At 37.0% G+C, this 24946-nt stretch overlaps 1 protein-coding gene across 10 annotated transcripts in view; it reads left to right on the top strand.

Moving 5' to 3' along the window:
* The first annotated feature begins 8865 nt into the window (after positions 1-8865).
* The window catches only part of GBP5 (guanylate binding protein 5), a 50082-nt gene continuing 34001 nt past the window's right edge, over positions 8866-24946 (top strand). For all 10 annotated transcript variants that reach the window (XR_005647767.1, XR_005647764.1, XR_005647766.1 and 7 more), the window contains exon 1: positions 8866-9635. The gene's annotated coding sequence lies outside the window, so the exon portion shown is untranslated. The remainder of the gene's footprint in view (positions 9636-24946) is intronic.

Genomic DNA, 24946 nt, shown 5'->3' with positions numbered 1-24946 from the left:
GAATCTATTATTTGTTATCAAATAAAATGAAAGCTCATCTGAGGACAGGAATCATTACATACTTTTCTGTGCATCTCCTTGGAGTATGTTGAGGCACAGAATCTACCAATGAGCATCTGCTGGAAACACAAAAGTTTGACACAGGTATAATGTCAGTTTCTGGTAAACATTATATTTCATGTCATGCTTTTTCTATTCACTCAGTACATCTCTGTCTTTAATTGGTGTGTTCAGAAAATTTATATTTAGTGCAATGATTGATCTATTAGGGTTAAAGTCTGTCATTTTCTTTATTGTTTTCTGTTAATATTTTTCTTTCCATTTTATTTTTCCTATCTCACTGTGAATTACTTGAAATTTTATTTTGTCTATTTCTGTTATTTTAAAAATTTTACTAGTTTTATTTTTTCTTCTTGATATTTCCTTCATTTATTACTTTCTTTTTTGATAACTTTCTTTAGCATTTCTTTTATGATGGTTTTGCTAGCAACAAATTCCTGAGTTTTCCTATATATTAGAATGCTTGATTTCCTTTTTATTCCCAATGAATACTTTTACTGACAGAGAATAGTGGGTTGAAAGTTCCTTTCAGCACTTAAAAAACATTGTGCCACTTTTTTTTGCCCTTCACTGTTTCAGATGAAAACTTTTTTGCTCTTTGTCAAGGCAAGATTTTTAATATTTTGCTAACTTACATCCTATCCCTCTGTTTTTGTTTTTGTTTTTTCTTGTCTTTTTCTTTTTGTTGCTAAATTGTGATATACTACACAGGAAAGTTCATGAACTCTAAAATGTACAACATTCAATATAATTGATTGAATAATATAAGTATAATATTATAATTATAAAGTGAACACCTAACTCATCATCCAGGTACAGAATAAGAACTTGTCTAACATATAAGTGGCTGATTGACTTGCAATACTTATTACATCGAAATTTGTGAGAAAATTACTTGAAATAAATGATTTGTTTCCAAATGGAAAATATTTTATCATCATCTGTGTAGTTCATGATTTAAAAATAAAACACATTCTTTGAAAACAAATTCATGAAGCACACAAATGATAAAGATGCCTTTAATTCCTTTAGCGACCTAGAGATACTGTTCATTTTAGCATAAGTGTTTTTCTAGGGGTTCTTATGCACCTTATGGCTTTATAATTTTTTTTGTGAACAGACTCCTACTCTACATTCCTCGAATTAAATGATTATTACTAACGTTTCCAGGTATTTGTGCATGCAGTAAATAACTTCGGTTTACCTGGAAAGGGGTGGGGAAGATTGGTGAGAATCTCATTTCGCAAAGTTCACAGAATCATTCGGTTGCCCTGGAAAGCTTTTGGATTCCAGAAATAAACAAAGACTTTGTTGGACGGCAGAAAATCAGCTGACTTCTTAGCATCCGTCCAATTTCAAAGTAGCCTGCTCTACTTTCATTTTCGCTTTTAGTAATAGAAAAAGTAAAGTATCAGATTTTGTCCTGAAATTGACACCAGAATTTTACATTCAGCATAAGACAAGCATAAATTTTAGACCTTATCATATACGAAATATTAACCAGATAGAAAGTTGGGGGAAGGCAAGAGGAGAGACAGGCAGAATTGGTGAGTTCTTTCCCAATATCTCTCAGATGAGAGTTGCATACAGCCTCCGAACATACTAGTCATTTTTGCAGGTGAGTCTATATTTCTGAGAGCTTGAGTAAGAACTGAATTTTAAATCAGGATTCACATTGTCCCGAATTTCCACAAGTGTCCATGTTCCGGTTGCTAACGTGACATAAGAGAGGCAACAGTTTTTCTTTTCTGTTTTTTATTTTTTATCTGTTTTGACGCAGAGCATTACAATCAAATGTCCTAAGCTGTCTTTTTATTAGGATAAAAACTTTTGCCATAATTTTTAACCTTTTAAATTAAAGCATAACATAGAAACGAGAATGTGCTCACATGAAAAATGTACAATCGGTTTTAAATACACAAAATGAACCGGTCTCTGTAATTATTACTTTGTGAAAAAAAAGGAGAAACTCTCAAATCCCAGAAATTTTTTCATGCCCCTTCTACCTAATAACCCCTCCATCCTGTTCAAAGAAAGCCACTCTCTTTCCTTTTCTCAGCTGAGATGAGTTTGCTTGTTTGCGAACTTTATGGAAGTGGAATCGAACAGCATGCGTTCTATTGTGTCCAGTTTATTTTACTCACCATCATGACTGTGAGATTAATCCATTTGTTGGGTTTAAGTGTACTTTGATTATTGTCATTACTATTAGATAGTCCACGGTACAATATACCTGAGTTACTTTCGCCGTTTCCCTGTGGATGGACATTTGGGTTAAATTCAGTCTGGAGCTATCATACACATCGGTGCTATAATCTTTCTCTATCTGTTTTATGCACATGTATCCACATTTCTGCCGGACACGCACCAAGGAATGAAATGGCCCCGTCGTAGGGAACTCAAGTTCAATTTAAGTAGATGATTCCCGCAGTTTTCCTCAGGGTACACCGGCTCATCTTAACACTTATAATGGCCTTGACAAAGCTTTTAGAACCAATGATTACAACAACTTTGACAATTTTTTTTATGAATTATAAGTACATTCCCAAGTAATATTATTTAGTTTGGCCTGCTTTCAAACTTTACATAAATGAAATTATATCATGTATTTTTTCTATCTTGCTTCTATTGTTTGTAGATATTGATAAGACTCACCCTATTTTTTTTTTTTTTTTGCAGTCGTAAGCTTACATGTTCCATTGTACGAAGATATAACACTGTTTATTCTACTATTGAGACATATCTGGGTTTTTGGTTTTTATCTATTATGAAAAATGTTACCAAACTTCTTTGAACATATATACTAGTGCACATATACATCAGAACTCTTTGTGAAATGTACCAAAAGTAGAATTCCTGAGTCGTAAGGTATGTGCATCTTCGGTCTTTCTAGATAAGGTTAAACAGCATTTCGAAGTCGCTGTTACACATCAATCTGCAGATTATGATTGTTCTCGACGTCAGAATTTTTAATTTTAAAATCTGCCAGGTGCTGGTGATATTTCATTGGGACATTAACTTGCATTTCTTCACTACAAAGGAGATGGCGTGCCTTTTCACATGTTTGTTTGCTCTTTTCTTTTCCTGTGAAGTCCCTGTAAATACCTTTTTTTCTCCTGAGTTGTCTCCCTTATTCGTCTTGATTTGTCAGAGTTTTCTTATATGTATTCTGGATATGAGTTTTTTGTTGGTTAGATAATTTACAAATGTTATCAGTTCTGTGACTACTCTTTAACACTTTCAACAGTGTTTTTCATGAAAGACATATTTAGTTTTGAACTAGTTCAACTTAACCAATTTTTAATTCGTGCAGATGGTGATGGTGGTGGGTGTTTGTGTGAGTGTGTGTGTTTGTGTGTGGTCTATAAAGTTTACTTTTTAAAATCCAAGTCATGGCCTTATTTCCATATGTTTGATAGTTCTCCCCCAACCTCATCTTTTTGATTAAATTGTATTGAGTAAATTGGCACCCACCTCCAAAAATATACTTTTGACCCAAATGAAAACAGTTCTCAGTGGACTATAGGTCTAAAGGTGAAATTCTAAATAGTCTAGAAGATAGCATAGGTATAGAACACAATGACCTTGGATGAGAGAAAAACTCTTACAGAAAACACACACACACACACACACACACACACACACACACTCCCATCACCACTACCACCACCACCACCACAATATTAAATTACCAATAAAGACACTTTATTTCATTCTTTTCCATTTTTATATGTTTTCTTCATATTACGTGCACTCTGCAATGGACAGACCATCCAGAATAGGAAGAATAATAGTAATAAACAGTGACACCCCTGTCTTCTTTCTAGTTACAAAAGTATAATTTAGCGTTTAAATATATTTGCAATAATTGTAGATATCTTTTCTATTAGATTAAAGAAGCTTCCTTTTATCTCCAGTTTGATAGAAGTTTATACCACAATTGGATGTTAAGATTTATCTCACTTTAATCTTGCATCTGTTAAGATGATCGTATAATTTACTTCCCTTTAATCATATTGCTTAATGTGAGTGATTATTTAAAAGTTTGATCAAAGTAGCGTTCTGAAGGTAAATCGAACTAGATCATGATATTTTCTTTATCTTCTTATGACTGAATTTTGTTTACTACTTGGTTTAGAATATTTGCCTTTGTATACACAAGTGATATAAGCTTTTTTAGTTTTTGTGCATCTCGTGGTTCTATTTTGGATAAAGGATCTCTAGTGATCAAGTAATGAATTAGGTAATGTCACCAATTTTTTTGTGCTCAAACTTTGTATAAAACTGAAATTATTTTTATGCAAAAATAGAAATCACTATAGGATGTCTAAGTCTTCAGACATCTTTATAGAAAGACTTCTCATTGATTCCATTTTGATAATAGTTATTACGAGTTTCCAGGGGGTTATTTCTTCCCTGAGTCAGTGATAGTAATTTACAGTTCTCATAATTTGTTTATTTTTATCAACTTTTAAATTACATAAAATTCTTCATACCTTCTTACATTTTTACTATTTTCAGGGCTTCGATAATAAATAGTCTCATTTTTAAGTCCTTACATAGATTTATTTATGCATTCTATTTTATTTATATTTACTGAGACTTTTATTACTTCAGAGATTTCTCTGTGTGTGTGTGTGTGTGTGTGTGTGTGTGTGTGCAGTAGTGAGACCAACCTCCTGTAACAATCTTTAAGAGAGGTCTAGTTATGAAAAATTCAATCAGCTTTACTTTGAAAAAGTACTTTACATCTTTTTAGAAACAGTTTTACAGGAGAGAGAATTCTGGTTTGACATTCTTTTTCATTTAGTACGTTAGACATGTTATTACACTTTGTTGTGACTTGTATAGTTTGCAGGAAGAAGCCTTGTGTAGATCATCTTCAAGATTTTGTCTTAATATGTGGATTTCATAATTTGCCGTGGTGTGCTTATGTGTACTTTTTTCTGTTATCTATTACACATGGGGCTCTTTAAACTTCTGGATATGTGGTTTCTTGTCTCTCGTTCATTTTAGCAAAATTATATGCCTTTGCTTTTTCTTTCCCCTCTTCTACTTTTGTTACTCCAATTACATGTCTATTAAACTTTGAGATAGTACTCAGTCAGAATACCTTTAGAGGGAGCTCAAAAGGACAACATCTCCACACATCCCTTCAAATTTCAAGTCTCTCAACTTTGATTATGGGAAAAATCTGATACCCAGGAAACAGTAGAAAGGAAGCATTAAGCCAGGAATACCATTTTCCTCATTATAATAAGATCTGAAGAGCTTTAGAATGAGCACTATGGAACCATGAAACCTGAAACTCAAGTCGAAAATTTAAATTTCTTCTAAATAATCTACTTATAACTTAAACGGACCAGCCCAGACAAATGTTGCAAAATGTGTAAAGGGGGTACTTCTTGAGGTGTGGCCCAACAACAGTGCGTTTGCATGTGTCTTCACACCGAAACGGATACAGTAGGCATTGGGGGGACGGGGACACACCAGGTGACTCTTGGGAAGTTGTCTTCCAAATTATGTCTCTGAGACAAGGATGAGGTGCTTTTTCACATTGGACACATTTACTGAATTGTTCTCTAGGAGAGTAAGAAGAGTTTCTTTCAAGGTTTCCCTGAGGGAAGAGTGACCAGGGACTGCTTGTGGTTGCCATCAGTGATATGGCACAAGGCTAAGTCTCACCTCGTGTAGGAGTGAACAAGCGAAGGGAGGCAGCATGAGTTGAACATGAATGGAGAAGGGGCACAATGGACCTGCCAGAGCCTCTTAGAAAGTGACATAAGAGAAATCGGACTTTCATAAAGTCACTTGTAATCCTAGCATTCCAGTGTCTAGGGAGTCTTACCAGAGGCTCTGTCTACCCCCAGATGTTCATCCTACAATTTAAATTCTCTGTAATCTCAGTTTCTCATTAGGCTATGCTTTCCAGATGCAGGAAGAACTAACGAGGGCGTTCTCTTCCTCTAGCGATGGAATCTTACTCCAATTTGTGAGCAAAGCGATAGATTTACAACGGCCAACCCACTAACCAAGTTCCGTTGCTCACATTTCGTATAACTCTGAAAGCCTAGCCTTGATTGTGTCTATTTCAATGCCTTGCAACATCCAAGGTGCTTTAAATTTTGCTTTGTTTTCACTGTTTTGTCACAGCGGGCTGTTCTCTCGCATTCCTGAATTCCCCAGGTCTATGAATCTTGTATCTTAGGGGCCATCATTCCTTTGTACCTACATTTTTCTCAGTTGGAGAATTGCACTCAACAGAATTCTGAGCATCTAAGTTTGTGCTTTAAGTTTGTGCTTCTCTTAGAAGAGTTGGTATATCTGCAGCTTTATGGTCTTCCACCAAGCTCTGTGTATAGCATGTCCAAATGAGACTCTTCCTGTCTAAGAATTTCCATGACTTCCCAAAGCTGACTATATTTGGTGCCAAATAAACACACTTTCCACAACAAGATGCTAGGTCATCTTTTCTGTAGTTACCATGAAATAGAATGGGAAAAAAATTCATTTCTGTTAAATCAAGTCTGATTAACCACCATCAGTTTAGAAAATCATTTTAACAATTCTTTCTTTACCAATATTACACTTTTCGACTCAGACTTCTAGAAGATATTTTTTAATTTTTTTTTTTTCAGTAATTTCCCACCGTGGAAGCAGGGAGAAAGACTTGAGGGTACTTTTCTTCAATAATAAGAATAATAATAAATTTAAAATGAATTAAACTTTAAAATATGGTAATAATAATAATAATAATAATAAATTTAAAATGAAAAATGAAATAAACATTAAATTTTATAATAATAATACTAATAAAATATTAACTTAAAGGCTAAAATAACTATCTATTCTTATATTCTTCATCTCTAGCCTCACAGTTTTATATTGTGCTCTCATGGAACAGAAGAAAAAACAATAACAAGAAAGAAAAAGGGAAACAAAAGAGGAGGGCAGGTTTCCTTGATCCAATTGATGAGGGAGGGCTCTTTCTTTGGGCTTGGGTCAGTGCCCAAACTTCACCCTGCATCAGTCTCTGTGTCTCAGTAAATACAGGGTCACTCGCTAACCCAGCTTATGTTCCGCTTGGAAATTGCCAAGTTGAATTTCGGGTCTTTTTAAAAGTCTGTCTTTATATTGGTGCATATGCTTTTAGAGCTATGACAGAAATTTCAGCTCTAATTTTCAGTGTATGATTCTATTATATGAGATGAACTCATGACAACCAGGTAGAAATTACATCTTTCTAGCTGCTCTTGCATCTATCTAGCTGTGACCAAGTGCACATGGAATAAGAGCAGGATTATATGGATGTTACCTGTGGGTCTAGGCCAGAGAACTTTGAGCCTGTTCTCCACCAGTCTTTCTTTCCCATCTCACTGTCTGGATATCAGATGTGGCAGCCTTTGCCTTGCAGATGTGCGCAATGCTTGGTGGGTTTAGAAAACAGAATGAAAAAACCTAGAGTAATGTACTAATATGCCTTCGAAGCTGTAGTACCAGGCTACTAAATGATCTCTGTCTACAATATCTTCAGTTTAATTCTCTCTCTCCCCCAGCCATCAGAGAAAAAATTCAAACATGGCTCTGAGCATGACTAGTCACCTTCAAAGTCTCTGCCTGCCTATGGGACATAGACCAAGATCCAGGTCCCAATCGATCTTCTAAATTTATTCTCGGTGAATCTTGCTACACTGGCTACATTGGACCTGGCTTAGTACTATTACCTAGCCCCTACTTCTGTAGATTCACTCATTCTCTTCTTTTGCTTTAAAATCTCTTTCATATGATCACTCTTTTTTCAAAAGTAAGTCATTCTATAAGATCCAACAGAAATAGGACCTTCTCTGTAAAGCCATCTCATATAATTTCCTAATATAATTAACTGTTGCTTTTGTAGACACAAAAACTTTATTTGTAACATCATTTAACACCTATCACTTCTTGCCTTACTTTAGAATATTTGTCCCCTTCAAGGTATAGATTGTCCAAATGTGAGAACCTTGCTTTGTTCATCTAAATATGCAAAGGCAATGGGCCTGGAATTGTATTACATGTACCAGTAAAATGTACCTCCAAGTAATGCAGGAAAACAATAGCATTGCCCAATTTAAAAAATACCAAATAAACACAATTTATAACAGTCGACCAAATAATATCACACAATAAGAATACGTTTTAACTCTGAAAATAGAAAGTCTGGGATATAAAGTCATATTAAAACCCCTACTTTACAATAAAAACATGATTAGTAGATTTACCGCAAATATTAAAGGAAAGGAAGGGATTTCAATTTTTAAATTGTCAGTGTACTTTCCGATATTATATTTAGTGTAACAGCTTTCTTGGAATAAGTCTGTCATTTTAGTAATCTATTTTTGATAATGCCGTAAAAATCAATCTTTAACACCTAGCCCTGGTACTTAGTTTTTACCATGTTGTCAGAGTCAGCTTCAACCAAACATATTGGTGAAATTAGAATGAACACTTTTAATGTCATTGAAGCCAACTCAGACTATTCTAGGCAGAGAAAAACAGGTAAAGAACCTAAGCTCAAATTGTACTAATATCATGGCTCCTACTTATAGTCTTCCAAAAGGCAACAGATGAAGCAAAAGACTAATTCGATTACACAATTTTTGTTCTTGTTGTTTAATACAGTGGAATCCTTTACAATTCCATATGTTTTGTTTCTGAATTATTGTTCATACTAAAATTCAAATATGAGGAGAAGGGCTTGAATAGAAAATAAAAACAGAAAACCAAGAACGTATTTGTGGCGTTTGTCAGCTTTCTAAACTTAAACTGTTTTGATTCCTTGGCTGATTTTGAATAAATATTCACTTTTGAGTTTGCATTTTTCTATTATTTAAAGCAAACACTCAAAATATATAAACTCAGCACTTTTAAAACCGTAGACCCACCACTCAAAATGAGTGGAAGCATATGCCACAAAATAACAGTGATTCTCTCTTGACTGGAAAAGTAGGAGTTTTACACACAGACTTTGTTAATGAAAACGGACTGATGCTCATTACAAGACTTAAAGAGAGCGAGAAATGAGAAGAGAGCCTAGGCCAAAATTAAAACAAACCCAAACGAAACGAAAAGCCTCTATTGCCTTCCCTAAAGTACCCCTGGGAGACAGGCTGTTGACCTCTGTCAGGCTTCTGTTACTGGCCCACGTTCGGCTCAGCTGGCTGCTCTGTGTTCTTTACTGAGTCAAGAGAACCGAGGAGGAGCCAGCCCTGGATTCCGAAGCCGGGTGTGGAGGAACTCGACCTTCCACATCGTTTCGCCACCACACTCAGGCCTCCAATCTCCGTTAAAAAAGATCAAAACCCTTAACGGTTAAACTAGAAAAGTGCCTGACCTTTCGATTTCGGTTCTTTTCAACCAGACCCACTAACACTTTGGTCGTGGCCTCTCTCCCACCCCCAGTTTCACTCTCATCAGGCTAGATTTTTCAGCTTTTTAAAGGAGCAGTGGGTACTCAGAGAAGCCAGACGCAGGAGGAGCGCGAGGGACGAGCGAGGACAGCTGAGAACTTTGTCCCCTGGCTGCGGCACCCGCACCACGTAAGTTCGTCCCTAAACTTTGTTTTCCATTCACGTGTCCTTAAACTAACGACAACACATGCCTAAGCATGCCACGCCGGAGGCTCAGGCTCGGTACTGGTACGAGCGGGGACGCAGCTGGCAGATGGGGGCATGGGGGGCGGGGGTCGGTCCCACGGTGTGCGGCCCCCAGGACGGTGTGCTCCGGGCCGCTCAGCGTTTGGATCCTAGGGAGCTGCAAGTTGACAGCGGTCGCAAGGTGTCCCTGGGGTGCGCTGCTCCTCCTCGGGCACCCTCCCAGTGCTGCACAAAGATCCCTGCATGGGAGAAAAAGGAGTGCATCCTACGTCACCTGTTTGAAGGGGCTGAATTCCATTCTCCGACTGAGAGGCCAAACCTGGACCCCTCGCAGAGGCGCTGGGTGGGGTCTCTTCCTCCAACTCCCTCCCTCCCTGCCTCAAACATTTCTCAGTTGGACATTGGAGAAACCGAAAGAAAAGGTGGCCTTCAACATTCAATTTAAATATTAAAACATCCTTTCTTGTATTAACCATATTTAGTATTCCATAATATTTATACGAAACAATTCGTTTCCATTCTCATTAATCGTTAAAAATAACTGTATGGTCTAAATAAGCCTGTTTTTTCTTTGTTTGTTTGTTTGTTCGTTTGTTTGTTTTATCCAGCACTGTTTCCAAACGTCTGGTGCCTAAGCCCCACAAAATAACATAAATTACTTTTGTTTTCAGGTTCGGTTTTTTGCTCAGTTTCTTTTGGAAATGGAAAAAAAAAATCCTGTTCGTTTTTAACTTCTACAAAATAGCAACAGAAAAGTGGGAGCTGAAAAGGGAACAAGAAGGGAGAAGCAACTGGGAGCTTGTTCTTGGACACAATGACCTGAGAAGCTGTGGGGCAGAAATGCTAATTCATCAACTTTCTTTTGCATGCAATGTAATCTTGATCTTAAAACTCTCAATTTCTGATTCAAAATAGTCTCTGAGGAAGGGAGAGGTACCAGAGCGTGCAGCCTGATGGTCTGGACTGCAGGGTTCAGTTGCTGACTTTAGTTCAAGGAACGCTCAGCTTCTCCATTGGAACAGTGGTAGCTGTGAGGTGACAGCCTCACAGCATGTCACATAACCAGGACACCATTAAGTGGAGTGGACAAGACATGAAGACATGAGAGAGTAGGGTCTTCTCCTGGCTCTTTAAAGGGGATGGTGGAGCAGTTTCTTCATCCATGAGTTCAGTGTTCCTCATTGTGATGTGCATTAGGATGGATTTATCACTGGTACTCAGCCTTGGCTCAACATTAAATTAGATTCAGCTCCTACACTTAAAAAAAATTTTTTAATCAAGAGCAGACTTGGTTCAGAAGGAGAGAGAGAGAGGGAGGGGAGAGGGAGGGGCGGGGTAGGGGCAGGGGATTCAGAAACAATGGGATGCCTAAAGATTGTGGCCTCATTCCCACCCTCAGTTACACCCTTAGTAGCTGAGAAACAAACATGCTATCTCTGGGCCCTGGCTGTAAATCACTGCTCAGGTGAGACGGCTTCTTTCTTGGTTTGTTAGAAAATTGGGAAGGAGCAGCACTTTCTGGAAAATAAGTAATTCTTTCTTCTCCCATGGCAGACTCTTAGGGAGTTAAGCAGGCCCACCCAAGGGCAGAGTTTGTATGTAATAACATACAATATTATATTAGTGTCGGTTGCACAATATAATGACCATTTATATACCTTATGAAGTAATCACCACAAGTCTAGTACCCATCTTACACCATGCATAGTTATTACAATATTAATGACTATATTCTTATGCTGTACTTTTTCATTCCTGTGACTGTTTTTATAACTGGAAGTTTGGACGTTTGTACATCTAAATCCCTTTCACACTTTTCACCCATCCCCCCACCTATTCCTATCTGGCAATCAACAGTTTACTCTCTGTATCTATTTGTATCACTGATCCTTTCCTCCATTTGGTCAACTCTATTTCCCAAGCTTGATATTTCAGTTTTCAACTCTTGCAGTGTTTTTTTTGTTTTGTTTTGTTTTGTTTTTTTATCTCTAGTAGTTCTATTCGTTCTTTTGAGGGTTTCAATCTCCTTGCTCTGCTCATCTAGGTGTTTTTCAATTCCTGAAATTGTTGATATGACTCGTTTCAGGACTCACTGAGTTTTTTCAGAAGTACCATCCTGAATTCTGTCATTTAAGTTGCTTATTTTATGGAAATTTTTCTCTTTCTTTCTTTCTGTGATGCCTTGTCACCTTGGTTGTTCATGGTGTTTGATGGACTATTTCTCTGCCTGGGCATTAATAAAAATGTATTCTGCTGTTTTTCCAGAAAGAAGATTTATTATATAAAGGTCTCTCTTTAGCCTGCTGCAAAAAGGCGCCTTTTTTTTGGTTTCTAGTAGGTGGCGTCTAAGCCTCTCGGATCCCTGCTTTATATAAAGCCTAAATAATGTCTTTTTAATTTCAGTCCCTGTCAGTGTGAGCTACAGTCTTGGCAGCGTTTGCTTAGATTCCCTTGGGGCTGATCAGTCTCAGAGAGTATGGGGCGTGGGGCCCTCTGGATTGGAAGTTGGGGCCTGTGGCTCAGCCTCAGTTTTGCGACCGTGTCAGGTAAAAGTAACTGTTGTTTCTGTGCAGTCTCATCCCACTTCTCTGTTTTATGCCCTGATGACTGGGCCCTGCCGCAGCTATGTGGAACTCACAGCACTTCCAAGCAGGACTATTTAGGGAAGTCGCTGCACCTTCTCCCCTTCGAGAGGCAGCTTCTTTATTTCTCCCAGTCCACCACCCGACACCCTGGGTTCTGGCCTGTGGTAGACTTATGTGCAGATCCCACGCTTAGACGTGCTGGTGTGCAGTTTGGGTGTTTTTTGTTGAGTTTTAGATGTTCAGCTATATGATCCAGCAATCCTTCTACTTGAAAACCCATATCTGAAAAGATATTTGCACACCGATGTTCATAGCAGCATTATTCACAGTAGCAAGGACATGGAAGCAACTGGTGTCCTATGATAGATGGCTGGCTAAAGAAGCCGTGGTACATATATACAATGGACTATTACTCAGCCATAAGAAGAGATGAAATACTGCTATTTGTGACAACATGGATGGACCTTGAGATAATCATGCTATGTGAAATAAGCCAGACAGAAAAAGTTGAAAATCACATGATATCACTTACATGTGGGATATAAACCTAAAAGCAACAAACGAACAAGACAAACAAATAGAGACTCATGGACATGGACTATAGACTAGTGGTTACCAGAGGTAGGAGAGGGGGGAAGTAGACAGTGTAAAGCAGGTCAAATATACAGGGGTAGGGAGAGAGTGAAGTGGGTAAAGGTGATCAAATATATGGTAGCTGAAGGAAACTGGATTTGGAGTGGTAAACACACAATAGAATATACAGATGTCAAATTATAATGTACACCTGAAAATCATATAATTTTATTAACCAATGTTACCCCAATAAACTTAATTTTAAAAAAAGAGCGGGGGCCATGGTTTATAAATCTTTTCGTCTCAGGAAATGAACACATAAATAGACAATTGCATATAGAGTGATGAGGCTTATAAAACTGGTCTGCACAGATGATGGTAATGGAAGTAATAATAATATTACAAGTATCTTACATTGAACGAGTATTGCCTATGTGACAAATATGTTGTTAAATACTTCCTGTAAGTTTTCTAATTTAATCATCCAAATATTTTATGAGATCTGAAATGTAAAGCACATGCAGGATAAATAAATTACCTAATTTTACACATCCAGCAATGGCAGGGGAGAGTAGTAGATTTTCTAGGAAACCTGGAAAAGGAGTGTAATGTAAATTTTGTAGTATTTGCATATGCTAGCCAGGTTGAAACCTTACCTATGGCAAAGAGCCCCAGGCAGAAAAGCTGCAAATGCAAAAATGTGAAAGCATCAGAGATTACATGTTTGTAAATAACATCTCCTTGGTTTCTGCTGCTGTCTTGGGAGATTTCTAGAATGATTTAACACAACTCATATTAAATGAAGTTTCCAGGATATCAAATAGACATTCTAATCAAATGTATCTAATGTAAGCAGAAACTGGATTGCTTTACCAAGGTCACCGCTAATAATCAGGAACCCTATGACAACCCCAAGACCCTGAGATAGACTCATGCTGACATAAAACCAGCAGATATGCACAGACATAGAAATAATGCAGATTTCTCCAAGTGATGATAGAATGACTGAATCAAGACATAACATAGGGAGCATTCTCTCTTTTCTCTCACGGGAGGACTTATATCAGCTTAGAAATTCTCATTTTTCTCCTAACATATGGGTGAGAATTAGTGTTATTTAAACCAAAAGTTCTCTCCTAGTAGCGTAACTGGCTAGAGCATCTTACAGAAATTGTCCTCTTACCTGACATAGCACCCTATTGATACCCTAGTGATGGGCGAATATTAGGAAGGTTGTACCATCCTTCCTCTCACTTTCCAAGCCCAAATCGGAAAATATTCTCTGCTTCAAGTATCTTCTTATGATCTAATGAGAGAGGGCACTTTTAAAAGGAAAATACAATTTTACCATCTCAATCTTAAAAGAATGAGAATCTTAAGTAGTTTAACTTTTATTAGCCTACCTTCTTTTTATAGATCCAGGTTGACAGCCTTACATCCAAGACAATAGTTAGAACAGTATGTAACTGAAGCATACATTTAGAAACAAAGCAATAGGACCCACTAGAATATAGAATCAAATGCATATAGGAATACAGTCAGTGTTAAAGGTATCATTTCAAATCAGTGGGAAATATGAACTGTTCGAAAACTAGTATCAGATAACTGGTAGGTATCTATTCTACCTACACAAGCAAATTCCAGATTAATGTTAGATTTGAACATAAAAACTAAACCACAGAAATAGTAAATGTCACATAATTTTAAAAAATAAACTTGGAATTTCAGATTTTATTCTAATGAAATAAAAACCCAGGCCTTAAAAACACAGACAAAACTACATAAATATACACATAAAAAAATAATTGAGATAAAAAATACCATAAAGAAATTCAGAAAACAAAAATATTTGAAAAGATATTCTTAACTTGTATCACGGATGAAGAATTAATTCATATAGCAGAAATACTCACATCTCAATAAAAATGGGCATGGCATGAGTAGAGAGCTCATAGAAAAGAAAATCACAATGAGAGCTCAGTTCTGTTCCTCGAGAAGATAGCAAAATCAGAACCCCTGTTGGATGTCCTCAACAAAAAGCCACTGAGATAAGAGGTCATGCAGGCTCGAATGGTGACACCCAGAGGAGCGCAACCAACTAGGTGGTCATGGCACAGCTCAGGTGGCTCATCTTATGGAAAGATCAAAGGCCAGTCTCTCATTTCCCATCAAGTAACCCACACTTATCTCCCAAGGCATGAGCCTCCATATAATTCAAAAGGTACTTTGATTAGAAAATACTACAAATATTAAGAGACCTGCTAGCCAGACATATTGACGGCTCTCTGAGTTGAACGGGAGATGATACAGCCTATGAAAATGGTTGACAGGAAATAATGAAGAGCTCGTGAATAGGATAAATAATTATAGAAAAGAGAGTAAGATGATTCCATAAAATTTCATCCTCTGATGAGTATGCCGAAGTTCATTCCTCACAATACATCTTTGCCAGCAGTGGTGTTCAGGTTCATACCTTCTAGCTTAGGGCTCAGGTGCCTAGAATAAATGTCAAGCAGAGTAGGAACTATAAATAGCTAACTGTTAAATTCATTAAAGAAATAAAAAGTTTTCCACAAATTCTTTCCCCACAAATATGAACTAATGGGAATTTCACAACCACCCTTGCATGCAATTTTGTAATTATTGGAGCAATAAGAATTTCATGTGTTTTATTTTGGCAATTCCTGATGTAAAGCATCTTTAGGCCTGTAGCCTCCCTCTTGCTGCTCCTTTTTCACCATCAAGGAAGAGCTATAGAACACCTCATTTAATTTACTTTCAAAATAATTGCCTCAGTTCTGGGAGGACATAAATTTATTCATGGGTTCAAAGAAATCCGCAAATACCCAGATTAAGTCGAGCCAACCTCTGGGCTGTGGACTGGTACCAGTCTGTGGCCTGTTGGGAACTGGGCTGCGCAGCAGGAGGCGAGCGGCAGGAGAGCTAGCTAAACTTCATCTGTGTTTGCAGCCACTTCCCAGCTCTAGCATCACCACCTTGGCTCCACCTCAGATCATCAGGCATTAGATTCTCATTGGAGCACTGGTCTCTGGGGCCAAAAGATTGGAGACCACTGCTCTGGAGGAAGCAGGGAGAACTGATAAGTCCCTGTAGGAAGAACTCCTTGGCTGTTGCGGAGACAGTTTGGAAGAAGAGTCGGAGACTGGAAATGTGTTATTTACATGGATAAGGGAGAGGGGGAATGGCAATGCTAGCATTCCCCACCCTTGTCTCCATGGCTATTTATTAAGTTTCCCTACAATGCTGGCTTTGTAATTTATTAATAGTTACTGTCAGGTTAGTAAATGCAAGCTACAGCTAACTCCCAGATTCAGCCTCAAAGCCACCACCATGTTCTCAGTTATTTCTTCTCAAGTATCTTTTTCTTATCCTCTAAAGCATCCTTTTCTAGTCCCTAGAGCAAGAAGTCTTGGAATCGGTCGGGCGTGTGCGCCCTCCCTGCAATGTGTCCTTGTGTGCAAGTCCACAACTGCTTTTGATGTCCTTGTTGCTCCAAGCACCAGGCATCCTGCCAGGACTGCAGGCGTCTCTTATAACACTTAGCCCTCTCAGAGTCTGACTGAAGTAATGGTTGCGGGGGTGCCAGTACCTCTGGGATGTGTGGGTGTTCTTGACTGGTTCTGGCTTCAGTGACACATAAAACTGTGCTCTTGTCTCAACGTGTCCGTCAACTTCAAGATGTACCTCCTTCCCCTAGAATACTGAAATTGGGCAGCGTGACCCTACTGATTCTATAACATTGTATCAATTCTAGAAAGACCAACATCTACTCCCTACCACAGAGCATTCTCCTTTGGGCTACTCTGTCCACCCTGGAAAGTTCGACTACATAACTGTTCTCAGAACCTTCCTGCCCCATGTCAGAGACATCTCAGCTTTCCAGGACCCACATCTTCAGTGCCACTGGTCCTGATATAATTTTTGCTATCCCCTAGGTGCTCTAGGTCTCACATCTGAGCTTCTTTTTCGGTTCTTGTTTCAGAGTTCTTGTTTTAGAAACATGCCCTGTCTTCCATGCCCTCCTACCACTAAGGTGTGTTTTCTTCCATTTAACACTGGTGGTCAATATCTGAAATAAAAGAGGAGACATCAATAAAGTTGCTACAGACATCTTTATGCCAATTTATGAACATAAAGAGTTACTCTCTATTGGGTGATTTTTCCTATTACAGATATTCTTTTTATATCTAATGTACTTGTGCACTTCTGATGTTTTAAAATAATATTGGTTTCTTAATTCCTCATGTAGACACTTTCTTTCAGTGTTTGTGCTCTTGGCACCTCTCCATATCTGCTCTCTACTAATTGACTTGACATGAGTACATTGCAAGAATGTGTAATCGTTTTTTGTGTATAGATTTAGGTACTGTTTTGATGAGGGCTTCAAGCAACTCTGATTAACTGTGTATATTCTGAGATTCAACAGTCTTTGAAATAATTAAACATTCTCAGTTATGCTTCAAACTACTCACTTTAATTACCATGTTCATTAAGAAATAAACTATATACTTATTCTAGTTTTTTAAAACTGTGCTATAATTCTTAGAAATTATTCAATAATTCAATTGTTCAAGAAGCAAACTTGACTATATGTCAGTTAAAATAGTAATAAGCACTCTAAAAAACACAATGAAAAATTATTGAATGATTAGTACTACCTAAAAATTACAGAATTTTAGGATTTAAGGCATTGAGAGAAATGACTGACTGATTAACATATTTTATCAAAATGTAATAGTGGTGAAATTCTAAATTAAAATTGTTTCATTACTTTAATTCTGTCAATCTGTGATGAAGTTAGAAAGAAAAATTCTACGTTGTCATCTGGTGAGATGATATTGTGTTTCAATGCCTTTTTGTTAATAATCAATGTCAGTAGTGACTTCATCATTTAAAAGAGATGTACCACGATTGCGTAGTGTCTAAAATAGACATGGATGTCTAGTTTGGAATATTTAAGATTGATGTGAACCAATAAATGTGAAGTGACTTCAGCTTTCACACCTTTATCTAGGTATCTTTGTCAAGAGGACTTGACTACTAACAATACAAAAATCTGTTAGTTGATGTAGAAATAAACAAAGACCATCTAAATGAAGATAAGTAAAGGCTGCTCAGAGCTTACTGTAGCAAGAGAGTCAGCCTTTATCACTTGTGTTTGGCAAAAACTCAAAGGCAAGCAGAGGAAAGAGAAAGTTTTAAAATAGAAAAAAAAAGGGAAGTTTTAGGTATGCCCAGACTGGAGGCTATTAGCATGGGGAAGCTGGAGGCAGGCTAACAGGAAGCAGGCATCTTATGGGATTGGTTAGAGAATATATTTGACTTTCTCTGATTTGTCCTAAGTTGGAAGCAGGGGGAAAATAAGCTATGAGTTATTGATCAAATTCTGGTCAGAAGTGGTTGTCTGGCTAACTGGACTGGCAGCCATAGATAACAGTTTGACTCTCTAGACTGGTTCCTGTAGGTAGTGGTTTGTATTTCTGGGCTGATTGCTGTAGGTTGTAGGTCAGGGTTCCATTTTTACATATGGTCTAGACATTGTATATTAACTCTCCTACCTGTAATTCTTTACTGTAGAGAAATGTGCAGATTCAAGTTCTTAGGAAACAAAATATACAGGAAAAATGTCTAAACTTTGTGAACCACAGGGACTTTTATAGAAAAATCTAAGCCGTATTAATACATTTACAGTTTAGGAGCAAGGATGTATAGAAATGCTAACACTCTTTGCTTTGTATGGCCGTAGATGAGAATTAACCATGGTATTTTTTTTCCAAAAACAAAAAGGAGTTGAAAATTTCTCTTGTGTGTTGCTTCTAATTATCACTCAATTCAGGAAGCAGAAATCATTAGAATTCCTTGAAGACTAAATCCTTGGCTGTGTTCTGTCGACTTTTACAAACTATACTCCTTTCTCCAAGTAAAAGTACATATTGTAATAATTTATAGGGCAAGAATAAATTAATTCTTGCTGGAATAACATTTATTATTTGTCTTGCCAAATTACATTTACATAGAACCAAACAACAACAAAAACTGAAAACTTCATTTTTAGAGAAAATGAGACAAAACAGGAAAAGAAGTCAGAATATAGATTCAGAACCTTAGGTACTTGTCTACATTTTGCAGAACATAAGTGTGTGTTTTCAATGCTTATAGAGCCAGAATGCATAAAACAGCAGGTTTTCATGGAGATGTAAAATACAGCATAGAGAATAGAGTCAATAATATCGTAATAACTAAGTATGGTGTCTGATGGGTAGACTTATCGAAGTGATCACTTCATAAGGTATGTAAATGTATAATCATTATGTTATACACCTGAAACTAATATAACATTGTATGTCAACTGTAATTGAAAAATAAATTTTAAAAAAGGTAAAAAAAAAAAAAGAATAGCAGGTCTTTCTAGAGTTGTGTTTGCGGAGATCACTAAATAAATTATTATATTAATAAAAAGCGAAGTGTTCACACACATACACGATAAGACTTCTTTCTCGGGTAGTTGAATTTTACAATATTATACCCATGTAAATTCTACCTAGATCAAAATATAGAAATAGCTGGAATTCCAGACTTCTTCCTCATTCTGGTAAAACACTAGTCTGACTCCTATCATCAAGCAAAGGTTAGTCTGCTTCTGAACTTCAAATAACGTAACTTCATGTGCTCTTTTTTGCCTGACTTCGGTGCTCAGTGTTACTTTTGTGACAGTCATCCTCATTGCACGCAGCAGGAGTTCCTTCTCTTTCATTGTTCCGCAAAAGTTTCTCAACCTTGGCACGCTTGACATTCGGCGCTGGGAAATTCTTTGCTGTGGGAGCTGTCCTGGCCTCTAAACGCCTGATGTTAATAGCACCTGTTTTACTAACCAACCCAGTTATGACAACATATTTATGTCTTCACACATTGCCAAAAATCACCATTGGGGCAAAATCACCACCACTGGGGCAAAATCACCACCACTGGGGACGACTGAGCTGGAATCATTAAAACCATCTCTATTCAATCAGATCAAGTCTCATAATAGGTGTTCCAAGGTCTAAGCAGCCATAAAGGCTGAGAAAAGTATGGAAGGAGGGGCCCGTTAACAATGACTAAAGAAGATGTCTTCTTTGCCTCAAAATCTGTTTAAATTACCTGACTCAGTGTCGAGAATATAAAAGTAACATTATCCAACCCACTGGTTCATGCCATAAATCCTCTGGCCTGTTTTTGGTTGCTTTACTATAGCTAAAAATGTTTATCCAGTTATTAAATGTTTTGAATATTTTGAGGTGAGATATTTTTAAATTAAAAATATCCAATTCAAAATATTGCCAAATCTAGAAGTTTCTTGTGATTTTCCTTTCTGTTTTTTACAGGATATTAAGAAGTAGCTAAATTCAGAATAAAATCCAAAACTTTGACTAGAAATATTTTCTTAAAAGTCTAAGTAAAGCCTCTAAATTTATTGCCTCTTGAGCAGTAAAGATAGGAGTTTCTTTGTATTAATGATCTATCAAAGTGAAAGATAATATGATAAGATGATGCCAATGACAATGATAAAGACAACAAGAGGTCAGCAATAAATAGACTGGTAACACAAGCTTACATTCATTTATGAGCATTGTGGGATGGGTTTTTTGTGGTTTGTCTTATGAAGTCATAAAGCCAGGATTCTGTGAACCAAACTCATATGTAGTCCTAACGCCAAAGCAGGCACTTCTAAACATGATTCATTTAGTCATTTAATAAATACGTATTGACCACTGAACATCTCCCAGACAGTGTGGAAGGCACTAAGGATTCTGTGGCTAGCAAAACAGCTATGGTCATTGTGCTCATGTATTTTTCCATTCAGAAATAACACATTAACCAAATCGTTATACCAACAAATGCATAATTTAAACTTCTGGTAACTATTGTAAAAGCATAGTACAAGGTGCCAAGAGTAAGTGTAGAAAGGAGACCCAATTTAGATTAATCAGTCAATGATCCTTTCTTGAGGAAATGAGAATAAGATGAATTTATAACAAGATCATGATTAGGAAAGAAAGGAAAGAAGTGGGTTCTAGGCAGAAGAAGTCTTTGTGCCAAATTCCTTATTTGAGAAGAGATCGCTGTGTTTGGTACCTGAATGATGGGTTCACGTGGTGAAGCAGAGATAGCCCAGAGTTAGAAAGGAGCAGGCAAGAGCCAAACTGTGTAGGATCTTGCAGGCTATGTATGGAGGCTGGACTTTATTCTAACTATTATAAGAAACTTTTAAGATTGTGCAGAAAAGTGACATGACTTGTCTTTTAAAAAATCCTGTGATTACAGCATGGAGAATGAATCAAACGTGGCCAAAAATGATGATTCCTGGCTACATTATCAGCTCTGACCATAGATCAACTTTCAGCTTCTTAAAATGACCAGACTGTAGAAAGATTTAAAATGGCAAGTGCTATAATCTTGCTCTTGACAAACAACAAAGGAAGTTACTGTAACTCCCAAATATCGTGTTTCTCCTCTTACTCTGTAAATTGCAGTCATTATGACACTTCCAGTCATTATGTTTTTTTCTTATCATCTTAACCAGCTTTAATTGTACAGTTCAGTTGCATTGCGATTACTCACATTGTTTTATAACAGATCTCCAGAACACTTTTTGTCTTGCAACACTGAAACTCTACACCCATTAAACAATTCTCCATTTCTTCCTCTCTCCAACCTCTGGTAGCCACTTTCTACTTTCTTTTTCTAAGAATTTGACTAGTCGTTGTATTTTAAAATGATCTCCTCTAAGGTTTTTGAAGCCAGACCAACCTCTTGGCCATTCAAGTCCACTGGATATGGTATTTTTCCATAAGTGTAATTCAGATTGAACTTGAAAACAATAAAGAACAATTTATGTAATAAACTCAATTCTTGGAAATCAGTTGCTTTTCAGTTATAGAAAAATAATAACCGATTCTTTAGAGCTCTAAATTCATAGCAGATTGCATAAAAATTGTTCAAGGACAACTAAACCACTGTCCCTTGAGAATAACCTTTGCAGACTCTCACTAGACACCTCTTTTTTTCCACTGGGATTGCCTGTGTTTCACAATCTGGAAAAATTTTATGGCATGTGCAGCTACCGCTTGGCTAAGAACTTTAGCAAAGTCCCAAAGCCCACAAAATGTCTATTCAATTTCATATCCATGCCTCTGTCCACCTATGGTAAATTTTCCCCAGGGTCTCCAAAGCAAGGTTGTCTATGCACTATTTGCAATGCTCAAAATTTTATATACAGTTTCCTTCTCTCTTATAGTAGAATAACTACTGAGATACCATATTATTAAAAAGGTAAAATGAAGGTTTATTATTTTAACAACAGGTCCCCAAGTTATTAATAGAGAGGAAAGGGTCTAAGTTTATAAAAATACTTACAATTATCTACTGAAGCAGAAGGGGAGACCACCAGGTTGTAAGTCTCAGCAGAGAGCTAAACAATGAAAAATGACTGCTAACTTGCTTTGTTAGACAATTTTATTTTCTCTTAAAAGCAAGGCAGTGAATAGAGAAAAGAAAATAGAATAGGTGGAAGACAGAGAGGATGGACTCACATGGTAGAAAGGGGATGGGCTTCAGAAGAGTGGAAGGCTTGTTGTTTCCACAAAACTGATAAGCAAAGATATATAAGGAAACAGATACCTCCAGCCCACGTGTTCAGGAAAATCTATTGCATTTATAAATTATTTTTGGATCTTCTTGCATTTGGGAGTGGAAATTATAAGAGAAGCTATATCCAGCTCTATCTCTGATTCAATTACATCTCAAACCTCAGAGATCACCATCACCATGACTGTAAAAATTGTGCTATAAGGATCAAAAAATGATCAAACATGGTCTCAGCGAGCCCTGGAAAACCACCCAAATATCACAGTAAATGTGATATTTATCCCTTTGGGGAAGGAATAGAGTTTGAGATATGTTTGAGCTAGAGAAATAAAATTTTGGTGCCATAGGTATTTTTAGTAGAGTGAATAAGTCTATCATGACCTAGTATGCAGAATGAACTCTGAAAGTGGATTCCCAGGAAAAGGAATGGAGGTACCATACAGATATTCTGGGCTGATTTCTATTCTTTATTGTATCTCATGTATCAAGACAGAGTGTCCTGCACAGTAGGTCTTTGCATGAATTTGAAGCTAAGATGTTCCCTGGATTATGAGCTAGAGATGATATGCTACCAAAACTAGAAACAGTCTCAGAAAAAAATGAAAAATTGTAAACTGCCTAAAGTGTTTCAATTGGGAAATATAAATGTTATATTCACTCTAAGTTGTTAGTCAAGAATACACACACACACACATGCACACACCTCCAAACAGAAGAATGAACCAGTGAAAAAAGGTAAACAGATACATACACAAATTACATTAATTTTCACAATATATACAACAGAGTGGATATCAAATAGCCAAAAACAGCTAAAAAAAGATGCCTAATTTTTTGTCATTAAAACTACAATGTGTTACCACAACACATCTGCCAAACGAAAAAAAGGCAGACTATAAGGAAGTTTGATGAGCTTGTGCAGCACCTAGACTGCTCTACGCTTCCGGTGCAAATATAAATTGGTAAAACTATAAAACTAATATTGCCTGTCAAATCTAATGATGTTGAACATATGCATTTATAGCAATTCATTCCTAGATGTATACATAAGAAAAATGTGCAGATATGTCAACTAAAAGATGTTCATAACAGCCCTTTCCATAGTAGTTAAAAAAATACTAGAAACTACTCAAATGTCTGTCAATAGATGACTAGATAAATAAATTATAGAATATTCTTACTATGGAATGCTATATAAAATAGAGGACAAAAGATCTACAGATACATACAAAATATAGGCTGATATCACAAGCATAATGTTGAGTAAAAGACATCAGATATTACAGTTGTATCGAGTATCATCCAACTTTCTGAAACCAGCTGTATCAAGTGCCAAAGAAGGTAGTGGTTACCTTGATTGAGGCAGAAGAGAGATGGTAGTGAAGGAAAGAAGCTTTAGGAAAGAAATGTATCTGGCAACCCTAACATGAGTTTTAGCAGAACTCTTAGTATTTCAGGACAAGGTCAAAGCTTATGCATCAGAAAGTTACTTGCTATTTGAAAAGCTACTCTTGAGCTGCTGTTGGGCCTGAGGAGAGACTGAGCTCCTGACTCCTGTATATCAAGCCACTATGGGAGCAGAGCTTTCCATCATGAGATGACTACTGTCAGACCTTTTAAATCTCCAGTTTGTTTGGGTACAGCAGCAGGTGGTCTACAGGACAAAACAAAGGTTTGTTAGCAAGTGGCCCAACTTCCATATCACCAAGCTCCGTTATACTGAATGACTCTCATTAAACTCAGATCTATGGTGTAATCAGGCATTCTTTGACACCAGTTGAATTTCACTCATAGTACTCCCAGGAAGATTGAGCCCCAGATGTTCAGAGTGACTCAATAACATGCCCTTGAATTTGTTTATGCCAATACTTTTTCACTCTTAGCTACATATTCTCTTGGTTGAATGTCTATATAGAAATAAATCCCTGCCAGAGTTGTAAAACACATGAATTTGAATGCCTTCTGAAACCCCACTCAGATTTATCGACAAAGGACGTTTACTGGCTCAGGGTGTTTAAGCATAAACTTTTACCTATCTTTGGCTGATTAAGTGACCTCTAGGAAGCCAATCTTAAAAACTAAAAGAATAAAAATTCTAAAGTATAACTGAGAAGAGACATCAGCAGACACACATAGAAAGTTCATCAGACTGTAGAGAACTAGTATAGGCAAGTCATTAGACAAACAAACAAACAAACTGCAAAAACAATGACGATCCCTGGAATGGGGCATCAGGATCCAAAGTTATAGCATTGTATATTTGTAATGTTCTGTTTTTCTATACAAATCATAAGGCATGCAAAGAAACTAGAAAATTGACCAAATCCCAAGAAAAGAAGTTAATAGAAACTATCTCTTGCAGGGACCAGGTTTTGAACTGAGCAGAGAAACACATGAAGGCAGTTATTATGAGTATATTTAAAGAACTAAAAGGTAACTATGTTTAAA

This window comes from Pteropus medius, unplaced genomic scaffold, assembly GCF_902729225.1.
Source record: "Pteropus medius unplaced genomic scaffold, Ma_sr-lr_union100, whole genome shotgun sequence".
NCBI classification, from domain to species: domain Eukaryota; kingdom Metazoa; phylum Chordata; class Mammalia; order Chiroptera; family Pteropodidae; genus Pteropus; species Pteropus medius.
This window is presented reverse-complemented; position numbering and strand designations above follow the sequence as displayed.